Below are 27,055 nucleotides of genomic sequence, written 5' to 3' on the forward strand. Positions count from 1 at the left end.
TGTTATCACTGCTGGTACTGCATAAACTCCTTTCACTTCTCCCCTGAGAGAGGGTGATGCCCAGAACTCGTGTCAGGGCAATGAGAAGAGAGAAATGTTTGGTAATTATTACTTTGAGATGCCTGCTAAGGACACAATTGCAGGCCATTGACACATTCTTTAAGAGTCCATGTTGGAAGAGAAAACCCTCTTTGCAAACATGGCCTGAACACCTTTTGTAGATAAAACTACTTTTTAAACATGAAGAGAAAGACAATCCAGAAAAACTTGAAACTCCTTGGTAATCTCTTTGTTACTCCTATCTCCCTACCCTCCTAACACACAGATACACAAACACACAAATGCACATGCAGTGATTCTTTTAAAAGCGTCAGATCATGTCACTCTGTTCAGAATCCTCCACTGGCTTCCCATTTCCCTCAGAGTAAAAGTCCTTTTTACATGAAACTCCCCCTCCTCACCACCACAACATTGCCTCTCTCTAACTTCATTCACTACTGTTCCCCCCCTGGCTTACCTTACTCTGCTTCAGACACACTGGCCTTCCTACAGTTCCTCTGATAAGCCAGGGATTCTCCCACTTTTGGACCCTTGCATTAGCAGTTTTCTATACTTGGAATACTCTGGCTTCAGCTCTCTGTAGGATAAATACCTCCCTCCTATAAGTCTTTGCTTAAATGTTACCTCCATGAGTCCTACCCTGATGTTTCTATTAACAGGCTGCACTTCCAACCTGTACTTCTGATTTCCCCTATCCTGCTCTACTTTCTTTTTCATAACACTTATTTTCTAAATACTAAGTAACTTATTTTTTGTGCATATATACATTTTAAAATATATTTTTAGCCGTAACCGGTTTGGCTCAGTGGATAGAGCGTCGGCCTGTGGACTGAAAGGTCCCGGGTTCGATTCCGGTCAAGGGCATGTACCTTGGTTGCGGGCACATCTCCAGTGGGGAGTGTGTAGGAGGCAGCTGATCGATGTTTCTCTCTCATCGATGTTTCTAACTCTCTATCCCTCTCCCTTCCTCTCTGTAAAAAATCAATAAAACATATTTAAAAAAAAATAAAAAATAAAATAAAATATATTTTTATTTCAGAGAGGAAGGGGGAGGGAGAGAGAGAGAGAAATACCAATGATGAGAGAGAATCATTGATTGGCTGCCTCCTGCAAGCCCCCTACTGGGGAACAAGCCCACAACCCAGGCATGTGCCCTTGACTGGAATCGAACCTGGGACCCTTTAGTCTGCAGGCCAACGCTCTACCCACTGAGCAAAACCAGCTAGGGCTTGTGCATATATTTTAACTTATTTTCCCCTACTGCTGCTCTGCAAGAATGTAAGCTCCCTGAAGATAGGGATCCTTGACCTGTTTTATTTGCTGATGTATTTATTGTGAGCATCCAGTACAGTGCCTAGTGTGCAGTAAGTTCTTAATATGTTTTGAATTGAGTTCAGATCAATAATTAAGTTTGTCAGCAAATCAGTCTGGGCAGTGAAGATTGAATCGCAAGGCTAGGAGGTTTTTGTTATCTGGGTCATTGTTCATTTTACTGTCTTTTCTTGTTTTTTTGTTAAGGTGATATTTCTAAAAATGTAATTTACAAATGCATGTTTTGTATCCTGGCATTAAATTAAAATACATTAAATGTGTGCCTTGGTATTTAGCATTAATCCTGGAGTCAATGTCTTTGGGGCTCTGGAAAGCAAAATTTCTTTGAGAACAGCATACTAATTTTTTCTGGTCTCCTAAATCTTTCATCATTTATTTTCTGTCCTTTCTTCCTGCCCATAAATATTCTTTTATTTCTCCTTCTCTACTCATTTACCATATTTTTACTGTCACCATACTGAAGGAATGCTGTCCTGTATATGAAAGCTAAATAATTAAAAAAAAAAAAGATTTAACATTTTGGGTTTTGTGGAAAGTACTAAAAAAATAAGAATAAAATCCTGGCCAGTGAGGCTCAGCAGTTGAGTGTCAACCTGTGAACCAGAAGGTCACGGTTCGATTCCCAGTCGGTTCACATACCTGGGTTGTGGGCTCGATCCTCAGTTGGGTGTGTGTAGGAGGCAGGCTATCAGTGATTCTCTTTGATCATTGATGTTTCTCTCTTTCTTTCCCTCTCCCTTCCTCTCTGAAATCAATAAAACAAAACAAAATCTTTAAAGGAATAAAGGAGGAAATCAACTATAAACTAACTTCCCAGCAATGATATTCCTTCCTGTATGTATTTATGAATATCAAGGTTTTTTTTTAATATAGTTGAAAGGATACTGAAAATGTTTGATTCTACTTTTTTCACTTAATATAAGTATTCCATTATAAATTTTTTTGTAAACTTGTTTAATGGCTGAATAATGTTCTCATATGAGTATTTTAACATTCATGTAATCATTACCCTGTTTTTGGACATTTCCCTTCCCCCTACTTTTCTAGTTTAAATAATGCTGTAATTATCTTTGTACATAAAACCTTTGTCTGCACTTCATATTGTTTTATTATAATATATTTTTAGAAGTTCAGTTTTTTGGATTAAAGGGTGTTTTAAAGTTTTTTTTAAAAAAACTGATTTTAGAGAGAGGGGAAGGAGAGAGAGAAAAGCATCAATTTGTTGTTCCACTTATTTATGCGTTCATTAGTTGATTCTCGTATGTGTTCTGACTGGGGATCAAACCCACAACCTTGACGTATCGGGACAATGCTCTAACCAACTAAGCTACCCGGCCAGGGCAGGGTCTGAAGTCTTAATGCTTTGATATGTGGTGCTAGATTACTTTCTTAAGAAGTTGTGCCAGCTTACACTCCTACAGCAGTGTTTGAGAATGCCCAGTTACCCTCTTAATAGCACTGAGTATTTTTTTAAAATATATATTTTATTGATTTTTTAACAGAGAGGAAGGGAGAGGGATAGAGAGTTAGAAACATCGATGAGAGAGAAACATCGATCAGCTGCCTCCTGCACACCCCCCACTGGGGATGTGCCTACAACAGAGGTACACGCCCTTGACCGGAATCGAACCTGGGACCTTAACTCCGCAGGCCGACGCTCTATCTACTGAGCCAAACCGGTTAGGGCTAGCACTGAGTATTTTTAATGTTTTATAGTCCTTGGTACAATGACTACATTCATATATTTGTTGAATAAATGATAGATGACAAACTATCTTTTTGTAATGGATTTTATTTTTGAGAAGTTTTAGTTCATAGCAAAATTGAGTGGAAAGTACAGAGTTTCCATATATGTCCTGCCCCCAAACATGCATAACCTCCCCCACTATCAATATCCAGAAACAGACTGGTACATTTGTTAAAATTGATGAACCTTTATTGACATGTCATCATCACCTAAAGTTTAGTTTATGTTGATGTTTACTTTGGGTGTTGTATTTTCTGTGGTTTTTGACAAATACATAATGGCATGTATCCACCATTATAGTATCAGATAGAATAGTTTTATTGCCCTAACAATCCTCTGCGCTCTGCCTATTCATCCCTTCCTTGCCCTAACCTCTGGCAGCCTCTAATCTTTTTATTGTCTCCCTAGTTTTGCCTTTTCCAGGATGTCACGTAATTAGAATCATATAGTATGTAGCCTTTACAGATTGGCTTGTTTCACTTAATAGTTTGCATTTAAGATTCCTACATGTCTTTTCATGGCTTGATAACTCATTTCTTTTTAGTGTGAATAATATTTCATTATCTGAATATGTCACAGTTTATTTATAAATTAACCTACTGAAGGACATCTTGGTTGCTTCTAAATTTTAGCAATTATGCATAAAGCTGCTATAAGCATGTGTGTGAAGGTTGTTGTGTGGACATTAGATTTTAACTCATTTATAAATACCAAGGAGTGTGATTGCTAGATCGTATAGTAAGGCTGTGTTTAGTTTTGTAAGGAACTGCTAGACCAGTGATGGCGAACCTATAACACGCGTGTCAGAGGTGACACGCGAACTCATTTTTTTGGTTGATTTTTCTTTGTTAAATGGCATTTAAATATATAAAATAAGTATCAAGAATATAAGTCTTTGTTTTACTATGGTTGCAAATATCAAAAAATTTCTATATGTGACACGGCACCAGAGTTAAGTTAGGGTTTTTCAAAATGCTGACACGCCGAGCTCAAAAGGTTCGCCATCACTGTGCTAGACTGTCTTCCAACCTATCTTGTTTTAAATTTCATTTCTTTGGTTATTGGTCAGAATGGACATTTTTTTCTGTGTTTATTAACCATTTATAATTCTGTGTAGTTTTGTACTCTGCTCATTTTTCTATCCAGCCTAATATCTTTTGTATCAATTTATTTGAGCTTTACAAGTAGTAAATACAGTAAGTCCTTTCTATATTCATTAATAATTTTCTTAATTGTATTTGATTTTAATTATGTTCATGTTTTTTATGTAGAAAAGTTTTTAAATAGTTAAAAATGTCATTTTCCCCCCTTTGTGGTTTATTCCATTGCTCTTAAGCTTTAAAAGGTCTTTCCATTGGAGAAATTTTTAACTGGCTCTGCAAATATATTTTCATTCCCATGAGCTGGAGGGAATTCCAGTAACATTGTTAGGTAAGAGATGTGAGGAACCGCTCCTACATGCTTAATTAATGCAACAGCATATTGTGAGAGTAGATCTTTTGCATTATAAAAGTTCCCAAGCAACAGATTGGCCCATTTTTATACATTATACTTTGAATAAGGTAAGGTTGGAGTAATTATAGATTGCATTGTCAGGGTCAGACTGCTCATCTCATCTCACCTCGAGTGAAAACTTGCTCGCTAGGAATAGTTCAGGTTGGAAGTTAACATGGGTACATAGGTGAGTGGTCCTGTTGTCTTGCTATTTCAGGGAGGAAGCAGCATGGCTGCCTTTGTGGCTACCCTACTTTTCACTAATGAATGAATCGTCTGTGTGTAACAGAATGTTACTGAGGAAATACATCTTTATTTTGGAGTAAAAGCTCTTGGAGTAAACCATCTATTGAGCAAGGGAGTAAGGCTGTGCCAGTGGAAGGCCCATAAGCCACCAGAGCATGGGATCATACTCTACCAGAGACACTTAGATACAGGTATTTACCATAATCTCTGATTTGGCTTTGTAAACACTGGAAAGTGTACTGAGGACAGCATTCCTGCTGAGTGAGTCAGTGCACCTGACTGTCTTGGACTTGGGGATGTGCAGGAGGCCAGAGTATAATGAGATATCTTTGAAATTTCTTTGCTTTAAGGAACTCAGAGACCAGTATAGGATGGAACAGATGTATGCTGCCCAGAGTGGGGAATCAGGTCATGATGTTTCTGTTTTCTAGGTGATTGACTTTTGGGATGGGGTCTGCTGCTGAAAATATGGTCTGTCTTTTCTCTGAAGGCCCTGCTTATGAACTTTGCAATTGGGCACATTTTTGTAAAATAATACATATTATACATATATTCATAAAAGACTGACAGATAGTGATAAAAACAATCTTAATTCTCTAGGATTTTGGAATTATGGTGTTTTAAATTCTCTTTTGTTTTCTCTGTATTTTTGTGGCTTTCTATAATGATCACAATATTTTTGTAATAAACATTTTTAGAAATTATAATGACAAAAATATTTGAAGTTAGATAAAACTAGATTCTAATTCTGGTTCTGTTATTTGCTATATCATACAAATTATGTAACCACTTCTAAATCTGTTTCTACATCTAGTACCTTGTGCATAAAAGACATTTAACAAATTAAACCTTCTCACTACAGCATATTTACCACTGATTGGGTATTGAACTGTGACTCTTGGTTTATAGGTCAACACTCAGCCACTGAGCCACACCGGCTGGGCACAAACTTTATTTCTTAAAAAATTAATGTATTTCTTGCAGCTAAGTAATTGTGCTTGGTAAAATGTTCAGTTGTTTTAAAAAATTTCTTTTAAGATGGCCTTATGCAAGTTCCATGATGATAAAACCCTCAGAACCCCTTTGAGATGGTAACGCTACGACAGATGGCTTTGAGAAACCAGGATTAAAAATCTTAGACATACTTTCCCCCCTTTTAGTTTTAGCCCCAAACTATGGGCCCTCTTTCTCCCTTTGAAGACAATAGGAAGCCAAATTTATAAAGAAACCAGAGGCCTGGTGCACAAAATTTGTGCACTCAGTGTGGGGGGTCCCTTAGCCTGGCCTGTACCCTTTGGCAGCCCGGGAGCTCTCGGGGGATGTCCGAATGCCGCAGAGGTGGGAGAGGCTCCCGCCACCACCACTGCGCTCATCAGCGGTGAGCCCGGCTTCTGGCTGAGCGGTGCTTCCCCTGTGGGAGCGCACTGACAACCAGGGGGCAGCTCCTGAGTTGAGCGTCTGCCCCCTGGTGGTCAGTGCACATCATAGCAACTGGTCGTTCCACCTTTTGGTCAATTTGCATATTAGCCTTTTATTATACAGGATTCCTATTAACTAATGCTATTTAGCCTATGAATGGTCCTTTCCAAGGGAGATTGGGACAGAGCTCATTGAGCCATTATGAAACTTGCTCAGTTTCACCCTTGCTTTGAGGCCCTTAAAGGCAAAGAAAGTCCTTTTGGTAAGTGTTGGAAAGACCTCCACATATGTGTGCTATTTCTTTAAAAGAAAGTCTAGCGGAAGTGATGCTGTAGGGAACATCTGCACTTGGGGCTGAGTAGAGAGAGAGAGATGCGCTGCAGCTGGTGTAAGGCCCTGGCAGGCTGAGGCGCTGCTGTCTATTGGGGTTTACTTCTGTCTACATTGAAACATGGCTTGGGAGGGGGTTGGTGGCCTGCTGCCAGCCTCAGTTAGCCTGCCTTTCTCTTTCCTCTTTCCTCCTCAACCCCCCCATCCCCCAGCTCCCCTCCCTCATGCTTTAAAGTCACATTTCCAGGCCAGACGTAGAATTAATCTCTGGGCACTTCACATTGCTGGCAGCTGAAAGCAGGATGTGGGATCTTTTTTTTTTTTTTCTTTCTCTCTGCGTCTTGGCTGACTTTTTTACCTCTCGAAGAATTTGGAAGGCCGTGAGATCCCCCCCTCCCTTCCAAGTACTGTGGAGTTTTTCAGCACGCTGATCACCCTGCTGCGGCTTCACCCTAATAGACTTCATATGTTGATGCAGTTGACATCAGTATCAAACTATTTTACATGTGATCTGGTGTATTTCCTGAGGAAATCTGCAAGATATTTATTAAGAACTAATAAAATAAACCTCTCCATGAGTTTTTAGGTAGTTTTCAATTTTTCATGTCTCTCTCGTTTCCTCTTATCAATGAGTTGCTATTTTCTCTTTACTCTGACCATTGCAAAAGGAAACAAAAATAAATGTTTTAAACTGTTCCTGAAGGGACAGAGAGAGAATAGTTCTGCCATGATGTATCAGCCGGGGCTGTATTTTTAGTGCAGCATTGTAGAAACTAAAAATATCCTGTTATAGTGGATCCTTTTTATAGGTCTGTGTGTGTGTATGTGTGTGTTTATAATGTTGTATGCACAAGTGCCTTTGTGCATCGGCAGCCGCTCTTCCCATTACAGCTGGACTCCATTAGTCCTTGAAAATTAATGTAATCCCAGTTAAGAAAAAAATTAATTACTCTACCAGAGCTGCATTTTATCCAAAGCTAGTGTTAGCTCCCTAGCTGGCAGCTTAGTTTGAGAGGCTCCAGGGGCCCATGGAATTGTGGCTTTGGTATCACAGCATTTGCTGCTGTGTTTTTCCCGTTGAGAGCATTCCTCCGTTCTTTAGGGTTAAACATGTGGCATGCAGAGAGTAACTGCAGACCTCTCTGCCTCAGTGAAATACCATGTTCCAGTCTGATCATCCCCAAAAGAGATGTCTGCCACGGGTTTAACTCACCTGCCATAGCAGGGTTTCTTATCAGGGTTTTTTAAAAAAGAGATTCTTTGGTAATGGTGTTCTCTGGAGGGGAAATACCGTTTATCAAAATCCAAGAGATGCATGGGATTTGCCTATAAGGGTCCTTTGTGGACAATGAAGAATGACAGTCCCATTTTTTTCTTACTTTTTGTCTAAGGTTGGACTAGTTTGTTTAATACACATCCTTTATTATAAATGAGTGTGTCGGAGTTGACTGCTGGTTCCTAGTCAAACTTCTCAGCACCAGCCCTAGATGAGGGGCTGACTGCCTCAGCGTGTGAGTAACGTTTCCAGCTCTGTAATCAGTGTTCTGGGATGAGGTGCAGGGCACAGCCCAGAAGTTGTTGCAGTTGGCCTCGCCTTCATGATACAGCTCTTGTGCAATTGCCTGCATTTGTTGTTGTTTTGTTTGTTTTTTCTCTTTGGGGCTTGGATTGGGTGGAAGGATAGAGTGGGATGGGTAGGAAGGATGGCTGTTTGTTTCCTTACTGGTCAGATTCTCCCAGCTCTCTGCTGAGAGTACAGCCTGGATCCATCAGTCTTGGACTGCAATTCTCTTTTTCTGCTGAGCTGGGCGTGGGCAGCATAGGCCTGTGTAACTCGTGACAGGCTTCCCAAAATGCCATGATGGCATGGAGCCTCACAGTGCTGTTTAGAATAAAAACAGGGTTAGTGCCCTTTTGTTTCTTTTTGGGCATGGGCTCTGAGGTCTGTGGACCTCATGTTCTCTCCTGCTGGTGACTCTTGGTTCTCCCCCGATCCCCTCCTCATCACTCCCTAGCTGACAACTGTTTGAGCCCTCGGCTTCCTGTACTTGATCCCCAGGCAGTGTAGTTCAATAAAAGTAATTAGGCCTTTTACAAATTTATTTTACTAGTGAAGAGAGTTGGTAGGTAATGGGCTGTAATTCTAACACAGCCAGTTTGGAGATTAATAAAAAATTTAAAAAGAGCAGTTTTTACCAGAGGCAGTGGGCCTGTTATTTCGAGTTCTCAGCTGAGCCGAAATTAGAGCAGCGTGGGACCCATGGCCGACTGTGCTGCTGGGAGGATGCAGAGCACGTTCGTTGTTGTTACAGTCTGTGCAGTGCCCGTCCTTGAGGGTGTTTTACGCTGGCATTGGAAAAAAGGAAACCTTGTTTTCCAAGAACTCTGCTCTCTCTCAGCTTGATAAGCATTTAAAAATAAAAGCTACACAATTGAAATTGGCAATGCATCTTCATTCTTTTGTCTCTCTGTTTATTTTTTTCCCTCATCCCTCAACATGTGTGCTACAGCCCATGGTTATTACACCCTCAAGAATGATGGCCTGGAACTCAGCAAACTTGCACCAAGGTCTGCCCGCCCTTCCCTGTTTGAAGCTGGCTGAGGCATCAGGGCCTAGCACTGAGAGGCCTGGTGGATCAGCCTCAGCAGCTCCATCTGTGGCACATTTCCCTTTTTCCCTGAAGCTGCTGCCTGGAATTTTTAGCTTCTCCAGAATCCTGATTGTCAGCTCAATCTTTCTTGTTAGTTTTTGCAGTTAACTTAATTGATTTGTTTACCTCTCCATTGGAGAAGCTCAAAAAGAAAGTGCTTTGGCAATAATCAAGAACAGCCCTGGCTTTTTAAAATGATTCTTCCCAGCTAAAATTTTATAATACTGACCCAGGGAGAAGAAAAGCTACTATGACTTAGGCTAGGGTGAAGGTAAGTCCTGGTTTGCCTAGGGATAGACCTTATTTATGAGTTATTAATACCATACCCTTTCATTCTTACAAGTAAGGATTATAGTTTAGGACAGTGGTTCTCAACCTTCCTAATGCTGCGACCCTTTAATACAGTTCCTCATGTTGTGACCCCCAATAAAATTATTTTCGGTGCTACTTCATAACTGTAATTTTGCTACTGTTATGAATCGTAATGTAAATATCTGATGTGCAGGATGTATTTAGGCAACCCCTCTGAAAGGGTAGTTCGACCCCCAAAGGGGTCGCGACCCACAGGTTGAGAACCGCTGGTTTAGGAGATCAATTTTAGCAACACCCTAGCTTAGATGAATTTAGTAAAAACAAAACCCCAAAACCAAACCCTCACTCACTACAACATGTTAATTCTTTGTTTAGAAATTGGCTTTGTAAGTCAGCACCAAATCCTGCCTTGAGCATTGCATGCAGATTCCAATGGAGCTGTGCATGTGACCTGAGAAAGAATTGCTATATTTCTGGCTCTGTGAGTGAGGACCGGCCTTCCTACTTGAGGTCTTGGTAAAGCCAATTTTGAAACACCATCACTTGTTTTAGCATTTCTGGTTATCATTGCCGAGTTGGTTGAGTCAGAATCTGGAGTTAGTTTTTGGTGGGGTGTGGTTTCAGGTTTGTAGACTTCCCAGTTGATGGCTGTGAAGGGTTGGTGCCTGATGTAACTGAATAGGGTGTTACTTCAGGTTAGTAGTCCTTGTTTTTGCTTGGCTGGTTAGACTGAACCTGGTATTACTGTTTCCCAAAGAATATTTTTGGTTTGAAAACTGAAGGTCAGCAGTTCGCAAGTGTTGAACTTAAAGCCAACTCTGTGGTTTGTCTTGTGCCACTGGGCCAGCAGCACTGCATCCTTGATCGATTGATCTGCAATAATATGAGACCACGAACAGCAACTGCCAGACAAAACTCCATCTCACCCCATTTCCCTGTCCAACCTGTCTCTCTGCCCACATCCCCTTTCTTTTTCCTTGTATGTCTGTCTCACTCTTAGTTATATATTTTACTTTTTTGGGTCTATCTTTTTCCATCTCCCTGTCTCTTTCCATAACAGTTTTTAATAATGTTTTAGTTAGTTCCAGCCTTTTCCCTGAATGGATCCCATTGGAAAATGCATTTGAAAGGAAACAGTTATACACTTCCCTTCCTTTGAAACTCTGTTGGCACCTTTTCCAGTGCAGTAAACCATACAACATGTATTTTCAAAGTTTCCAAACACAGACACGCTGGCGTTAAATTTATGAAAAAATATTTTACTCAGCTGTATGGTAACTGTGACTCTCAGAGATGCTGATCAGATTTGAAATTGGTACTGACTTTTGGAACTCCGACAGGTTTTCAGATCTCTGCAGGAAATACAGCCACATTACGGAGTCTGCGATGTTTGGTGCCTTGGCCTTTGATTGCAGGTTGGGCAGGAGGAGTTGGGGCAAGAGATGTTGATGTGGGGATCCCCCAGCCACACCCAGAAAGAAAACACAGGGAAAGTCAATGAGTCATTGAAGAATATTGCAGAGCTGTGTTGGGCATAGGAGTAGAAGGTAAATTCTTTTCTGTTTACTCCAGCCAAAGATTGGAGGTCAAATAACACCTGTTTGTGTGCTGTATTATTTCCTTTAGGGTGCCATAGCTAAGAAGAGTTTGTATTCAAAGCACTGATGATGTTGCTAATGTCTATAGTGATTACCCTACTCCTCCCTTTTTATACTTACGGTCTGGTGCAAAAAAAAAGTATGTTAGAATCAGTTCTATTTGAAAGTCTGTGGCTTTGACTGAGGTTTGAATTTGCTCAATATGGACAGTAATCCTTCTCAAGGATCCCAGCTGTTTGTTCAGAACATCCTTGGGAATTCTCTTGAAAGAAGCCTTTTAGAAGGGGTTTCTTCCAAATGACTCAAGCAGCTGACCTCTGTCTTGGCTCACTTAGGTTTATATGCTATGGCATTTCAGCTTTTCTTTGCTGACCAGCCTAGCAGTGGTCTACTTCAGGGCTCTGTGCCTGTTGTCTAGGACAGAGCTGTTGAAGACAAACCAACAAAAGCTGAGCATCCTGCCCTGACCGGTTTGGCTCAGTGGATAGAGCGTCGGCCTGTGGACTGAAGGGTCCCAGGTTCGATTCCAGTCAAGGGCATGTACTTTGGTTGCGGGCACATCCCCAGTAGGGGGTGTGCAGGAGGCAGCTGATTGATGTTTCTCTCTCATCGATGTTTCTAACGCTCTATCCCTCTCCCTTTCTCTCTGTAAAAAATCAATAAAATATATATATATATAAAAAAAGCTGAGCATCCTATATGTCCACTCAGTTCAAATAACAAGGTTTGTTAAGTATTCATTGGGTGTCTCGTTCTTCTTAGATTTTTGGGTAGCATTTGCCTTTGTTGACTGCAGACTTTCTAGAAAAGTATTCAGTGATCATAACTGGTTCCTTTGTTCTCCCCTTTCTTACTGCCTGTTTCTTGGGTCTTCCCTTTCTCATCCAGGATCCCAAATATCAGCATTTACTAAAGATATTACCTTGGCCTTCTCTCTAGTCTTTCCCCATTGGTGTATTGTAAAATCTCATGGTTTTAACTGTTTCCTCTCTGTGGATCACTCCTAAATTTCTTTACTGCCCAGATCCTTTTACTGAGGTTTAGCCCGAATTTTTAACTTCTTGTTTGACATTTTCACCTGGAATCTCAAGCTTACTAAAAATCGACTTGTGTTTTTCACATTGCAAATCAGGTTTCCCAAGAAGCAAGCTCTTAAGATGGAGATTTGCTCCCCACCCCCAGAAAACTGGTTGGGAATGCTCTCAGGGTCACTGCCTTGAGGGGGCATGAAGGAAACTAGATAGGACAGAGGGAGAAGTTAAACTGCACTGCAGCTCTAAATAGAGGCCTCAGCCAGTTCTACAAGGAGCTATGGATCTGGATTAACTCTTTAGAATAGTCCCAAATTGGGTCAAAGAGGCTAAATCTTTTTTAAAAAAATATATTTTTTATTGATTTCAGAGAGGAAGGGAGAGGGAGAGATAGAAACATCAATGATGAGAAAGAATCATTGATTGGCTGCCTCCTGTACGCCCCCTACTAGGAATTGAGCCCGCAACCTGAGCATGTGCCCTTGGCCAGAATCGAACCTGAGACCCTTCAGTCTGCAGGCTGATGCTCTATCCACTGAACCAAACAGGCTAGGGCTGGGTTGAATCTTTATACCCCTTCCTGCCCTCCATCAGCTAGTGAGTGGATATGAGTTATCCCTGGGAATGAGGAGTGACATTGGGGAGGTGCTTTTCCTCAGCTGAGAGAAAATCTGGGGGAGGGATCAGCTGAGACCTGCTGCTGCCAACACTCTCAGCGGTTGGGACAGTGAGTGCTTTGGTCCTGGAGGGGATCTGGGTGGTGCACCAAATCATCTGCTGCCCCACAAGAACTGTTCCTCCTATGTACAGTATTCCTGTTATTGGTACCAGTGTCCTCCATGTGCCTCAGCTGTTTGTCTCACTGTTTCTATTTTTATGTTGAGGTATAATTTACATAAAACAATAATGCCCAGATTTTAAATGTTCAGTTTGATGAATTTTGACAAATGTCAACCCCACTTTTTTTCTTCTTTACCCTGTATGTAAAGGGCATTTGAAAATAATAAGAACCATCTTGAAACAGCTTAAACAAGAAAGGAAATGTATTGCAAGGAATTTGAGGACAAGGATATAGCCAGGCCTGCTAGATTGGAACCAAGAAAGGGATGGGAACCAAGAAAGCCTTTCTTTCTGCTCCTCTGCTTCTTTCTGCATATTGTTTGCACCTCTGCCCCTCCCATTCCTGGCACATACTAAGGAGTTAGTGAATAGTAGCTTTAATTATTATATTATTTTTGTATATATGTATTTTTACAAATAGTTATCTCACCCTTTTTAATGGCTATTTGTTCCACTCTGTATGTTCCATAATTTATTTAATGCCCTCTACTCATGGAAATTTAGGTTATTGATAGGCTTTTCCTGTTGAACTGTGTAGCAGGGAATTTACTCATTCATATAATTTCACACAATATCTTTACCTCTAAAGATATTTTTTATTTTCTTCTTTGATACTAAATGCCTGAATCCTATTAGTCTTCAACTCCTTTAGGTCTAGTTTATATCTGATTCATCTTTGAAAGCTAAATGCCTAGAACAAGGTAAAGTAGCTGCTTAATAAACACTGTGTGAATAAGGAAATGAATTAACCCAGCACTAAGTGAGGGACTACTCAGCACAGATCACCTCTGATGACTAGGCACATTTGGTAAGTTCTTGGGATTTATCAGATTCTGCACTAGTGGGATTTCTAGCCTAGTAGGGAAGCTCGATGAGTTGTAAACCCTGTGCTAGTGCAGCTTTGAGTCACATGCCTGGTGTATATTATGGATAGAAATACTTGGAGTCCAGAGGAAGGATCAGACAACACAGGACAGGCTTATATTATGTTGGATCTTGAAGAAGGAAGGACTTAGATAATGGAGAGGAGAGAGATAGTAGCTGGGGAGTGGGGGTGGAAGAATGGCCGTTCAGGGCCACGGAGGCAGGTTATTTCTTCTTGGCTGTTGTCCTTTACTATCTGGTGGTGTGGGTGCTTTTTAAGAAGCAAGGTAGTGCTCTATGAATAAATCTGTTAGGTCTTTTGAACCAGGCAGAAACAGGTCAATGCTGTCCTCTAAATGGAGGAAATTTCACCAAGAAACTGAAGTTGACTGGTGCTTAAAAACTGTTTGGCAGCGGGTGCTAATCCCACAATTATAGAGCTTTGTTCTCTGTACCAATGTTCAAGTATAAATTTAGCTTTTAAATCTCTTTGCTTTATAACATGCTGTTGTACTTTTGTTTTAGAAATATCCCCTAAGTGTTCATAAATCGAATTATATAGTTTAGACCATTTCCCTTGTAATATCCATACATGTATGTTTATGCATGTATATTTTAATAGCATATATATTTTAAGATAGCTTTTGCCCTTTTTAAACAAGAATCTTTTATAGTATATGTCACTTTCTCATTTAGCTAGGGTTTTTCTTTTAAGATTTTAGAATACTTCAGTCTTTAGTCATTCACTGCATATAGATAGCACTTGTACTTGGATTTTTCTGACTCTTAGTCTCTTTGTCACATACTGAATGTTGGGTAAACAAATGGATTACACATCAGGGATCTCTCTGCCTAAAGAAACCCTTCATGGATCCTTTTGAACCAAAAATTATCTCCTAATTTAGAATTATTTTAACTTAGTTTTAAAGATTTTCTTAAAGCACTGTATACCTATTAATATTTAAATATTCCTATATCTATATTTTTGGAAAAACATTCTTAGATTGTAATACATATGTATTTTGTCTAACAACACAGATAACTTTAGGATCATATTTCTTTACTTTTTTTTTTTTAGGATCATATTTCTTGAGTATATTTTAACAATGTGTAGTATAAGGCCATGTGTTAAAAAGACCTTTTCAAGATCATTGTTTATTTTTTTCATACAGTATCCCTTGCATAGAGTCCATATTAAAAAAAATATTTTAGAACTCAGTGCTGAGAAAAGATTTGTTTTTCCTGAGCAACTGATATACTTATTCCTTTCCAATAATGACAACTATACAATTGTTGGTGTTTCCTTTTTTCCTTTGACTGCCAGGAAAATCAGAGGCAAATTTTAAGTTCATTCATGACAGATTGTTAATCCATGTGATTGACATATTTGTATATTCCTTTTCTTGGTTCTGGTTTTCTATATCTACTAATGTTCTTTCATTATAGGTGATTTTGCCTTTAAATTGTCAAAAATTTTTTGTGGAATAGGTATAAAAGAGTAAATATAAGTTAAAAATGTAAATCTAGTTCAAAATAACGTATATAGATTTCAGTAAGTATTGTTGACAGCTGACCAGTTAGCAAACTGAATACAAATTTGGAAGAGCTGTTAATAAAAGGGCTGTCCTTTCTAGAGCTTTTGAGTTGGGACTAGTTCATGCCTTGGTGGGTTTCTAGTCACCTTCATTGAATACTCCTTTCTTACTTTCTTCTTTGACGTAATTGCTTTATTTAGCCAATACGAGTATTCTGCTGACCTCTTTTCTATTTTAAAACTACATGTTACGTGGTGGGTGGGATTGGATGGAGTCATTACTTACTTGCTCTAGTTTGGGCATGGATCATGAATTGTAAAGCTTTGAGAAACTTTTTAGAGTGAATTGCTAGACCAGAGCCATATGAATGTGCAGATCTGGATATTCACAAGGAATCCACCTAAGAATTATGATTTACCATTGGCCTCATTTTTCAGTACTGACTCCTCAAGATTTATTTGATGACTCTAATCTTTGCATTCTGGAAGCTTCTCAGGGGTCCAAAAGAACCCTTCCTATTCTGGGTACCTCTCTGCCATATCTATCTCAGAAGGTTGTTTTGTTTTGTTTTTTTCTTTTGTATTGTTTGTAAATTCTGTCAAATTCCTTTAAAAATTCTTCAGGAAGCCATAAAATGAAAAGAAATTGATTTAATCTGTTAATATGGAAATGGAGCAGTCTTCTGCCCCTCTGCCTCCCATATCAAAGAAGCTTTCTCTGAATCAGGATGTCTGCAGGCATTATGTCTCATTAGCTTTTACTTTAAGCCCTAAGTGCTCCTGAAACTTCATACCAGCAAAGGTGGGTTTCAAGCTGTTTGTCTGAATCAGCTGCCAAAACTCTGCCTTCTGTATCAGAAGGGATGTAGCTGTATTAATTCCTTCTCATTGTTGCAGCAAAAGCTTCCTTGTAGGTTGGCTAATGGGCATGCCTCTCAGGATGCCTCCCCTTTTCTTCTGCTCCACAACCTTAAGTAAATAAATCCTTAAACAAGACACCCCAGATTTGCTGATGGAATTTCATAGGGACTTACCTGCCTGATGTAATTAAGAAGCTGCCATTCTTATTTGTTCTTCCCCCAAATTGGGAAAGAGGTAATCAGTGTGGAAGCAGAAACTCTGCCCTACAAGATCAATTTGTAACTCTTTCAAATGTGATGCTTGAACTGGCAGGCCCTTTTCCGCTGGTGCCAGCATGCCATTCTGTTGGCAGCAGCTCAGCTTTCCCAAGAGGTGACATATTTTTGAATAACCCTGGAATGTGCCAGGAAATTCTGAATGACAAAAATACCAATCCAGAGATACAGCTAAGGTGGAAATGGCCAGAGTGTGGATTGATTGATTGATTTCCCAGGATCTGTAGGAGTACCATTTCTAAACTGCATGGGTATTTTCTGGAAAAAGTTATACACTCATTTAGAAGTGCTTTTATTTTTTCTTGTAGAGAGTAGAAATGGTTTGCTGTCTGTCTTACCAAGATATATTGATAGAACCCCAGGACATTTCTTGACTCTAGAATGCCATTTAAAGGTGGAGGGAAAGCCAAGCTGTCCCCTGGCGCTTCTTAGATTGTTTTCTCACCTTCAGAAGGTAGCAGTTGTATTGTCATGCTATAAAGAGCTTTGAAATCAACCAGATCAAGAATCTGAATTCTTGCCCGGCTGGTGTTGCTCAGGTTGAGCATCAACCCAAAAACCAGGAAGTCGCCGAAACCGGTTTGGCTCAGTGGATAGAGCGTCGGCCTGCGGACTGAAAGGTCCCAGGTTCGATTCCGGTCAAGGGCATGTACCTGGGTTGCGGGCACATCCCCAGTGGGAGATGTGCAGGAGGCAGCTGGTCGATGTTTCTCTCTCATCGATGTTTCTAAGTCTTTATCTCTCTCTCTCTCTTCCTCTCTGTAAAAAATCAATAAAATATATTTAAAAAAAAAAAACACCAAAAAAAAACAAAAAACACCAGGAAGTCATGGTTCAATTCCCGGTCAGGGTACATGCCTGGGTTGCAGGTTTGATCCCCATTGTGGGGCATGCAGGAGGGAGCCAGTCAATGATTCTCTCTCATCCTTGATGTCTGTCCCTCTCTCTTTCCCTTCCTCTCTCTGAAATCAATAAAAACATTTTTTAAAATCTGAATTCTCCACTCAGTCATTATAATCAGTATCACTTTGATGAAGAAAGTTAACTTATCCTCTCTGAGTCTTAGTTTCCTTGTCTGTAATATGGGAACTAGACCCCAGTTTGCAGGGTTTTTCTGAGTTTCAAAGTAGATAACATATGCAGAGCACCTTGTTCAGGGCCTTGGAATAAAGTGGGCACTCAGTATATGTCTACTTTTCTTTATTAAATTCACCTTTAAGTTATGAACTCTTAAAATCTGAAATGATGAGTCAGACTAGCCTCTCAAATGTCATTCCTCTATTTAACATTTTAAAAAACAGTTTTGAGATAAGTTGATGTATTTTAGAATACACATTTAAATCATACATTTTGGTGAATTTTTACATATGTACACATTTGTGAAACCATCACCCCATCAAGATAGTAAACAGCTCTCTCTATGGAGCACACCTGAACCTTTCCCCACCCCCTTCCCTCTCTCTCTTCTAAGCTCCAAGACCCTCTTGCCTCTGAAACTAGTTTCCTGAGGATCGCCCTTCTCCCCCAAATTAAGTAAACATATCCTACACCACCAAAAGTTTCCTTATGCTCCTTTGTAGTCTATTCTTCCTTAACCTTCCCCTCCCAATCCCCAGGAAACTGCTGATCTACTTTCTGGCACTGTAGATTAATTTGCATTTTCTATAATTCAAGTAGCATATTCATGTCCTGACCCCTACCTTTCTTCTGTACTCAGCATAATGATTTTGACGTTCACCCATGTTGTTGGTTGATTCAGTACAGTGGGGCCTTGACTTACGGGTGTCCCGACTAACGAGTTTTTTGAGATACCAGCTGTCTCTTGGCCGATTTTTTGCATTGAGTTGATAATTTGAGTTAACGAGCTCCTTAGGGAGCTCCTTAACGAGCTCGGTCTCGGAACGAATTAAACTCATAAGTCAAGGCCCCACTGTAATTTGTTCCCTTTTTTTTTTGCTGAGTAGTCTTCCATTGTATGGATATACCACAGTTTGTTTATTCATTCCCTTTTTGATGGACATTTGTTTTTTCCCCCCAGTTTTTGGCTGCTATGAATAAAACTATGAAAATTCAAGTGTGGATAAATACTTTCATTTCTCATGGGTAAATACATAGGACAGTGGTCGGCAAACTCATTAGTCAACAGAGCCAAATATCAACAGTACAACGATTGAAATTTCTTTTGAGAGCCAAATTTTTTAAACTTAAACTATATAGGTAGGTACATTGTTATTAACTTAATTAGGGTACTCCTAAGGCTTAGGAAGAGCCACATTCAGGGGGGCAAAGAGCCGCATGTGGCTCTCGAGCCGCAGTTTGCCAACCACTGACATAGGAGTAGTATAGCTGGGTCTTTTGGTAAATGTGTGTTTTAACTTTTTAAGAAACTTCCCAGCTGTTTTCCAAAGTATTTGTGTCATTGTGTTGTGAGAGTTCCTTTTACTTCACGTCCTCACCAACACTTTTTTTCTCTGTCTTTGTGATTATAGCCATCCTAGTGGGTGTGGAGTTGCTTTGTGGTTTTGATTTCCCTAGTGGTTAATAATGTTGAACATCTTGTCATAAGTGCATGTTAAGCATGTATTTATTTGCCATCCATATATCTTTGCTCATTTTTAAAAAATCTTCTTAGGTTGAAAGAGTTCTTTATATATTCTAGGTATGAGTCCTTTGTCAAATATATATTTTACAACTATTTTTCCCAGTTAGAAATTTTTCTCTGGCTTCTTTTTTTCCCTTTTGTCTTTTGAAGAACAAGTGTTTTTTATTTTAATGAAGTCTATTTTTTTTAAAGTTTGATCTTTACAGATTTATTGGCAAAGAGGCAATTTAACACGGTATTGTAGCTGATGCTGCCAATTTTAAAAATTTCTTAATATCCATCTGATTAATGGTCCAAAGCTATGTAGCACTGAAACTGCATAAGCAATTTCATTTATGAAGAAAACAGTGCTAAGGCTCATGTTCTAAGCAACTTTTTTCCCCCTGACTGCCCTTGTTAAAGAATGTACATACCATTAGTTTGAGATTTATACCTTTACTTATTTTTTGAGCAGCAAGAACATGTTTAAACAGCTCACTTAGCTTCTGCAACTCATTCTTCTTGTCATCTTTCTTCACTTTCTCATCATCTTCACTTTGTGCTGCTCGACATGGACTTTACTAATCCAATGAATCATAGCCTTGATGATGAAGTTCTCTTGCTTTACTCCTTGTTCTTTAGACAGAAGTTTGTCTTCAGTGAACTTTCCCTTCTTTTGTCTTATTTTCCTTTTGTTTGCCCTGGTAGTTTCTTGCTCAGTCCAGATAAGGAGCCACACAACTGGGCATCTCCAGCAGCTCAGGCTAGGCCACACAAGGTGAGAACAGGGGACTGCAGCATCTGCACAAAGTAATCAGCTAATTGAGAAGATGTCCCCAACATGTTAAGTAGCTCTTTTTTATGTAAAAGAGAAGTGTCTGGAATCCTGTGTCAGATCTTTTTTGGTTTTGTTTACTTATTTTAAACTTTTTATTTTGAAATAACTATAGAGTCACAATAAGTTGGAAAAAAAGTACAGGTAGGTCCTGTACAGCCTTCATTCTTCCTTCTGTAACATTAGCATCCCATAACTTTAGTGCAATATCAACACCATGAAATTGACATTGGTACAATACACAGACCTTATTTAGATTGTACTCGTTTATGTTTGCGTGTGTAGTTTTATGCAATTTTACCACACAGATAGCTTCATGTAACTGCTACCACAATCAAATGCAGAACTGTTCCATCACTACAAAACTCCCTAATGCTGCCTCTTTAGAACCATCCCTGCCCCCTTTCATCCTCAAATCCTAACCCTCGTTTTCCATCTCTATAATTACATTATTTCAAAAGGTTATATAAATAGGATCATACAGTATGTACCTTTTAAAATTAGCCTTTTTCACTCAGCATAGTTCCCTGACAACCTATTGCAGTTAGTGCATGTTGGTAGTTCCTTTTAATGGCTGAGTAATATTTCATGGTTTGGATGTTCCACAGTTTGTTTAGCCAACCATTCACCCATTGAAGGATATTTGGGTTGTTTCCAGTTTTAGGTTATGAATAAAGCTGCTATGAACAGCTTTAGGTTGTTTCCAATTTTAGGCTATTATGAATATTTAGGCTATCCTAATATATAAAAAGCCAGGGGCCGTCATGACTGAAACAACCAGATGGATGACCGAACAGCAGGCTAAGTGAGGCGACAAGGCTGGCAGGGGGGTTAGTGAGGGACGACCAAACAACTGAACAGCAGGCTGCATGGGGCGACCAGGCCAGGAGGGGAGGGCAGTTGGGGGGGGCAGGCCTGCAGGGGAGGGCATTTGGGGGCGATCAGGCCTGCAGGGGAGAGCAGTTGGGACCAACCAGGCTAGCAGGAGAGGGCAGTTGGGGGTGACCAGGCCGGCAGGGGGGCCAGTGAGGGGCAACCAGCCTGGCAGAGGGGGGGCATTTAGGGGTGACCAGGCCAACAGGGGGGGCAGTAAGGGGCGACTAGGCCGGCAGGGGGCCAGTTGGGGGTGACCAGGCTGGCAGGGGGGGCAGTTAGGCAGGTGAGCAGTTAGGAACCAGCGGTCCCCGATTGTGAGTTGGGTGTCTGACTGCTGGTTTAGGCCCGATCCTAGGGGTCTCGGATTGGAGAGGGTGCGGGCTGAGCTGAGGGGACACCCCCCTGCCCGGTGCACAAGTTTTGTGCACTGGGCCTCTAGTTTATATATAAAAGTCTAAGTGACCGAATGACCCAACAACTGGTCGGCCAGTCGCAATGACGCACATTGACCACCAGAGGGGCAGACGCTCAATGCAGAAGCTGCCCCTGGTGGTTAGTGCTTTCCCACAGCAGGAGCGCTGCTCAGCTGACGGGTACCCGACACCAGGCTCATAGCTGGCAAGCACAGCTGCGGTGGCACAAGCCTCTCCCACCTCTGTGGCAGCGCTACTGAGCGGCAGCCCCAGAGGAGCTGAATGAGCGGGAGTGGTGCGGCACCTGGGCCAGGCTCCTCCACTGCCGCCTGCCGCTTCTCACACTACCACATCACTCGGGGGATGTTGGACTACCCGTTTTGGCCTTATCCCTGGGGTCGAAACTGGCAGTCTGACATCCCCCAATGGGTCTTGGATTGCGAGAGGGCACAGGACAAGCTGAGGGACCTCATCAGTGCACAAATTTGTGCACCGGGCTTATAGTTATGAATAAAGCTGCTATGAACATTTGTGTACAGGTCTTTTTGTGCAAAAATTATGTTTTAATTTCTCTGGGATCAGTGCTCAAGAGTATAGTTATTAGGTTATATCATAAGTGCAGTTTTAGTTTTAGAAGAAACTGCCAAACTGTATACCATTTTACATTTTCATCAACAATGTATGTGTGATCCAGTTTCTCTTTTTGGTAGTGTTGCTATTTTTTATTTTAGCCACTCTGGTAAACATGTTTGATATCTCATTGTAGTTTTTTTAAAAAAATATTTTTATTGATTTCAGAGAGGAAAGAAGAGGGAGAGATAGATAGAAATATCAATGATGAAAGAGAATCATTGATAGGCTGCCTCCTGCATGCCCCCTACTGGAGATCAAGCCCAAAATCCAGGCATGTGCCCTGACCAGGAATCAAACCTTGACTGACCCCTGGTTCATAGGTTGACACTCAACCACTGAGCCACACCGGCCGGGCTCATTATAGTTTTAATTTTCGTTTTTCTAATGGTTAATTAAAGTGAACTTCTCTTAATGTGCTAATTTTTCATCTGTATATCCTTTTTGGTGAAATGTCTGTTCATATCTTTTGCCCATTTTCTAATTGGATTGTTTGTTTTCCTACTGTTGTGTTTTGAGAGTTTTTATATGTCTAGATACTAGTTCTTTGTAAGATGTGTAGTTTGCAAATATATTTTCCCAGTCTGTAATTTGCCTTTTCGTCCTCTTACAGAGTCTTTTGCAGTAAAAGTTATTTTTTATGAGGTCCAGTATATCAATTTTCCTTTTATAGATTGCCACTTGAAGATTTTTTTTCTATTATTTTCCTAAAATTTTTATGGTCTTATGTTTTATATTTTAGTCTTTGATTCACTTTCAGTTAAGTTTCCACATAAGGTGTGAGGAGTAGGTCAAGGTTCATATTTTTGCCTGTGAGTGTCTAATTGCTCCATCACTGTTTGTTAATCAGGCTATCTTCCTTTCTTTGGCTTAATATTGAGAAGAATGATTTCTCCCACTTAGTTCCTCTTTTTCAAAATTGTTTAGAGATTCTATGTCCTAAGCCTTTTCATATAAACTTTAGAATAAGCTTGTCTTGGTCTACAAAAAACTTTGCTGAGATTTTGGTCGTAATTGCATTAAACATATATATCTCTGTGGGGAAAACTGACATCTCTACAGTGTTGAGTCTTCCAATTCATGAACATGGTAAGTCTCTCCATTTACTTAGGTATTTTTTGATTTCTTTTAGCAGCATTTTGTAATTTTCAGCATAGAGATTCTATACATATTTTGTTAGGTTTATACCTAAGTATTTTATTTTCATTGGCATTATTGTAAATGGTATTGTGTTTCAAATTTTGGTTTTCACATAGTTGGTATCTCAGAACTTTCTGTGCGGAATTTTGGTTGGAGTAGTCTGAGATTTTCATGTTTATGGTGAAGGAGGACGGATCAGTTGGAGTTTGAAGCTTGTATTGCAATCATTTGAAAGCCAGGAATGGAAACTATGAGTATAAGAGCAGACAGACTTAAATTCAAATCCTAGTTCTAACACTTATTGGCTCTGTGACCTTGGGCATGTCATTTAACTTCTTTGAGCCTGTTTCTTCATCATAAAGGGAGAATCCTACTCCTTTGCAAATCTTTTATAAAGCTTTGAGATAATACATATAAATGACTTTGTGCCTAACACAGGTCTCAATATATCTTAGTTATTATTGCTGGCCACAGTGAAATGATGTCATTTATGGTTAGGATTCACAATGAGAGAGGAAAGTGTACCTACTGTTATGAACAACAGACATTTCTTGGACCCCTTCATCGTGCTACCTTTCAAGGATGTGAAGTCTTGACATAGCTCTTTTCCTCAAGGAGCTTAAAACTTTTGTTGTGAAATAAGTTGCATGTATAAAAATTCCAGGATGAGGTATCACTTGTTAAGTTCCACATACACAGGGCAGACAGTGGCATATCAAAGAACTTTCTCTTTCTGGGTTTTGTTGCCCTTTTGGACCCTGTTCATGGAGGTGGCTTCTGAATGTTGTTGGTGAGAGAATATGTTGAGGTGGGAGGGGGTGTGTACAGATTTAGGGGAAGGGAGTCATGTGGGAATATGTAATTAATTTTTATACTTTCCCCAGTAAACCATCGACCCTTTTTATGATGTCATGAGGGATTCCTTAATTTTGCAGCTGCTTCCTGGTTACGTCAGAGAGGAGCCTCTCACCCCACAGCCTGGAGCTGCACTCATACAAGAATTGGAAACAAATGAAGTGCTGAATATCTAATAGCTTCCACAGGGAGAGCCAGTTCAGACTTCCCAGGCCTCCTTATGCAAGGTCTTCCTCAAGTATTTCTGACCCCCTGAAGTGTCTTTGTTCTGGAAAGACAGGACTGGCCCAGAGCCAAGTGGGCCAGAGCCTGGGGACTCCTTGATGCATGCCTCCTTCCCTCCCTCCAGGTGTTCTGCAATCCCAAATTCCTGCCCCTTTCCTGGATCTCAGTTTGGTGGGTATTATCCTTCTTTGAGGTCTCAGGATTCTCTGCAACCTGCCGAGATTATCAGTAAGAGAGTTTTTGACCTGTTCTAGTTCATTCCTTCCCTCCCCACATATCTCCATCCTCTCTTGATTTTCTTTCTGCAGCATTTTTGACATCTGTCACTCTTTTATAATCCACCTTCCACCTTTCTTATAAGAAAGATGTGACATTTATTTGACATTATAAAGTTTATGAAGTACTATACATATAACTTCTCTTAATTCAAAATAAGTTCATGCCCTCTTAGTTTCCCAACTGGTCTCCCTCCCTGTTACTCTTTTCTAGCTACCCATATCTGTCCTACATGCTTTAACTAGATAAATTGTCGTGCAGTACTCACCTGTGCTTCATTCAGAAACCTTGAACAAGTAAGTACTTTCCTCAGCGCCTGTCCAGTCAAGTCTGTGTTCCTTGCTGTGGTGGTGCAGGCCCTGTGCTTTGTGGTCCCCGCCACACAGCAGGCTGAGTACAGTGCTTGTCATCTGGGAACATTCCTGGTGTGTCCCTACCTACATGTCTCCTGAGTACACGCAGTCCCTCCTGTATCCTGCCAGTCCCATCTTTGTTTACCTTTTGCAGCCCTGCTCCCAAGTGCTCTCTTCCATGAAACCTCTGATACACACTAGCTGGAAACGATTTTCTTTCCCTCTGGTGACAGAAAGCATCTGCTTCCATCTTCCTTATGGCATGTAATACATTGTCTTGAATTGTAGTTATTTGGGTATTTGTGTATTCTTTCTGTCTTCTTCATTAGATTATCAACCTCTTATGGACAGGATCCTATTTTCCTTTAAATCTTGCAAAATTGGGCCCCCAAGTAAATATTTTTGTTAATAATGGGAGAGGTCACTTTGTTAGGAGGTTGGGATTTCTTTTGCCCCCACATCTACCCACTAAAATAAGTTGGTATTTTATAAACCTAGAAAATCCAGAAGGAGTAACAGGCATACCAATAAGGGCTCTTAGGGAGGAAACCCTCCACTTCCTCTGTCTTGGTTGGGGCTATGCTATGGCTTGCCTTCCACCCAGTCAGCCTTCCTATGTTCTGCCATTGTGCACGAATAATATTTTTAGGTGTATTGGTGCTTGAGTCTTCTGACTCATTTATTCTCCTTAAGAAATGGAATTATGCCCTGATGGCATGGACATCTCTGATTTTGCTCTGAGATTTTGTCTGGTTCCTGTACAATGACTGCCTCCTCCACCTCCTTTTCAGTCAGCAACTGCCACAGAGAACTAACTGTGTGGCTCAAACAGCAGCACTTGAAAGATGCTCTCACTGCCCACTTCCTGTACACAAGGAGGTTTTGGTGGGCTGCTCAGGAACTGTGCCAGTCCTGTGTCTGACTGGTGACTGACTCATGAGAAAAGCAGCCTTATGTCTGAGAGATAAGAGCCAACAAATCGCCTCCAGGTGGTATTAGTTTGGAGGTGACTGACCATTCATTTCCTCTCTTTGGGAAGAGCCAGTGGGGAGGGAATCCGTGAATAAGAGGTCTTGCCTGCATTCTTCTCCAGCTGTTAGTGAAGCAGCCAAGCATTCTCTGCTGGGATGGCTAATGGTCCCCAGTGCCCTCTGAATCCCTTCTGCTGCTGTCAGGGTATCAGACCTATGTGTGTCATCCATCCTGTGTCTTCCCTTCATTACTCTTCTTCTCCTCTTGCCAGGAAGCTGGCTGTGTGCACCAGGGGAACTCTGCTTGTTTCATTGCTGCCAGATCTATTTATTTTTTTGACCAGCCAAACCTCATCCCTAATGATACTGGTTTCCTCCAAATCTATCCCTGACCCAGGAGTAGATCAGAAGTAATGGTTCTGAACTTCTGTCCCTTTGCTGGGCTTAAAGGGTCCACGCAGGTGGGCCTGCCTTTCCTCCCCTCCTCTTCCTTCTCCACCCCTCGTGCCTCACTCCCATTTCCTGCAGGAGGATGCTTTGCCATCCTGGAGCCGTCAAGCACAGCTTTGCTTTGGCAGCATCGTCGCGCACACACACTGGTTGGAGAGGGGACGTGTTTATCACTTTTCCTGGAGATTATCTGTTTAAGCACTTCTCTGACAGTTACAATAACAAGGGCAGTGTGTTGTGTTTCCCAGCAGAAGGACACTTGCTGTTGAAAGATGTATAGCACTAATTAGAAATACATAACATCCGGCCACATGGCAGCCTTCTCCCGGTCGCTCCATTTCCTGATTTCATACAACTTTGACGACAGTTGGTTTATGTTTTCCATGAATATGTTCTCAGAAAAATGAGAAAGTCTCCTTGTTACATAGGAGCGAGAAGACTATTTCTGCCTGAGCAGGTATTTGGCCACAGGAATAGTGGGAGCAGTGGTCACCTGCCCATCTGCGAGCATGTGGGAAGGGGCAAAACCTCAGGTGACTTTCTTGGTAAGAAATATTTTTGTCTGACTTCCTTAGCCAAAACCATCCCCCTAAATCCTGAGCAAGCCTGCTTTTGGAAAGAAGGGGAAAGGCTGTTTCACAATGTTAATGAGTTCTTCAGCTCATGTCAGGCTCTTGCTACCTGACACAAAGCCAGAGGAACCCAAGCAAATACCAAGGCAAACAATGCTTTTTCCTTCCCCACCCCACATCATTTGTTGGCCTGGCCCAGCCCAACTCTAGGGATATATATGGGCATTCATCAGACTGGGGCCAGTTTCCCAGGTCTGGCCCCAAAGTGGGTGGACTCTGGGAAT

The 27,055-nt window shown here is 40.8% G+C and overlaps 1 protein-coding gene across 11 annotated transcripts in view; it reads left to right on the forward strand.

Annotated features, from left to right (window-relative positions):
• SMG6 (SMG6, nonsense mediated mRNA decay factor) overlaps positions 1–27,055 on the forward strand; it is a 213,585-nt gene that overhangs the window by 64,843 nt on the left and 121,687 nt on the right. The window contains exon 1 of one of the 11 annotated variants that reach the window (XM_023762800.1): positions 10,268–10,286. The exons of 9 other annotated variants lie outside the window; for them this stretch is intronic. The gene's annotated coding sequence lies outside the window, so the exon portion shown is untranslated. Of the gene's footprint in view, positions 1–10,267; positions 10,287–11,010; positions 11,139–27,055 lie in introns of those variants that run through there. One more of the 11 variants, XM_023762799.1, reaches the window with a different exon arrangement.

The sequence above is a fragment of the Myotis lucifugus genome, unplaced genomic scaffold (genome assembly GCF_000147115.1).
Source record: "Myotis lucifugus unplaced genomic scaffold, Myoluc2.0 scaffold_262, whole genome shotgun sequence".
Lineage (NCBI taxonomy): Eukaryota > Metazoa > Chordata > Mammalia > Chiroptera > Vespertilionidae > Myotis > Myotis lucifugus.